Source organism: Bufo gargarizans, chromosome 9, assembly GCF_014858855.1.
Source record: "Bufo gargarizans isolate SCDJY-AF-19 chromosome 9, ASM1485885v1, whole genome shotgun sequence".
NCBI lineage: Eukaryota > Metazoa > Chordata > Amphibia > Anura > Bufonidae > Bufo > Bufo gargarizans.
Window position 1 is genome coordinate 194420485 of NC_058088.1, and position 1522 is coordinate 194422006.

A 1522-nucleotide genomic window follows, 5' to 3' on the forward strand; every position below is an offset into this window, starting at 1 on the left:
TGTTTGTAGTTTATTTTATTTTTTTCCTGTACAGCGAATGTTTTTTTTTTTTTTTTGTTTAATTTTGGGAGATGGGGGGGGTGGGGGAAACGGAATGGAAGCTAATTTTTTTTGTGTGTGAGAATTTAATCCTTGGAACATTCCGTTTTGTTTTTTTTTTGGAAGTTGGGTTTGCCGATTCCTTCTATTTTATTTTTCATTTTTTCTCTTTTGTTGCTAAAATGTTTAACTATTAAAACAAAAACAACAAAAAAAACAAATCAGCGTTGGATGATATTATGTTACAAAGAGATGTCTTATCTGACAATTGCATTTTACACTCTATATAATAAAAAGGCCACAAGGCTGCTTGTGGGTTAAAACGTCCCGCTGTCTGCTTTCTTCATGTTCGGGTCGTGAGCAAAAATTTTAATAAATACAAATTCTAGCTCTTGATCAAACCATAATTATAAAAAAAATAAAAAAATTAAATGGTGGTAAAATAAAACATTATTGTTCTTAAGAGCGGGCTGCAGCCGTCTGTTGCCCGGGTGACGACATTCGTACCCTTTCGTATTGTTGCGATTTTAAAATAGAACGTTAGGCCGACAGTAAAGAAATGAAAAGAACAAACATTAATAATTAAAGCGAGAACCAATTAACACTGGTGTCGTTGAGCTGTACATGGGGGGGGGGGTAAAATCTGGTTAATGGATTTGTCCTTCTAAATGGCTTTAAAACGGGGAATAAAATATTTAAGTTTTGCCCGTGTTGACCAATCCGAGCAGAGGGAGTGTTTTTTTTATTTTTTTATTTTTTTATTTATACTTCTACCTTTTGGGTGTGAAGGGCGAGCTGCAGAGGAGGTTCTATGACCAGCGATGGCGACCATAGACTTGGCGGTAATTTATCCACAGCTTTGCAGTGTTTATTAAAGGGATCGTCCGAGTAATGAGAAAAAAAAAACATAAAACTCATCAACATGAACATTAGTTGAGCTTGATTTTTTTTTTTTAAGGAAAAAAACAAAACAAAAACATACACCTTTGCATAGTTCTGTTAGTCATGCTTTGTTTACATGCTGCAGCAAAGCTGTGGGGGCGTGTACCAATGGCTGAGCCCGCCCTCATGGATATTTGTGGGTGTGAATAATCTGCCCCGCCCCCTGCACTCCACTGCTTGCTCTGCACAACCTAACTTTGCATACAAACAGTCACATGATCATGTCCGAGCTCACACTGTCACATTGATACATCACACATATGTATGCGGTGCAGTATGTATTATAGCCCAGTGGTAAAGTACAGGGAAGATCCGCCATATTGGACTGGACTTTATAAGTTCGCTATAATAGCTTGATGTTATTTAGACCAGTAACGGCCCCCTGCATAAATCCCCACCTCGTGGGCCCCGGTCACATCACCACTCAAATAATGGAGAAGAACAACAAAAATAACGGAGGTGCTGGATCGGGTACGTAAGGCTGGGTTTTTGGCATACGATCAACAGATGCCATACTGTGACACCATGGAGATCCTTTTTT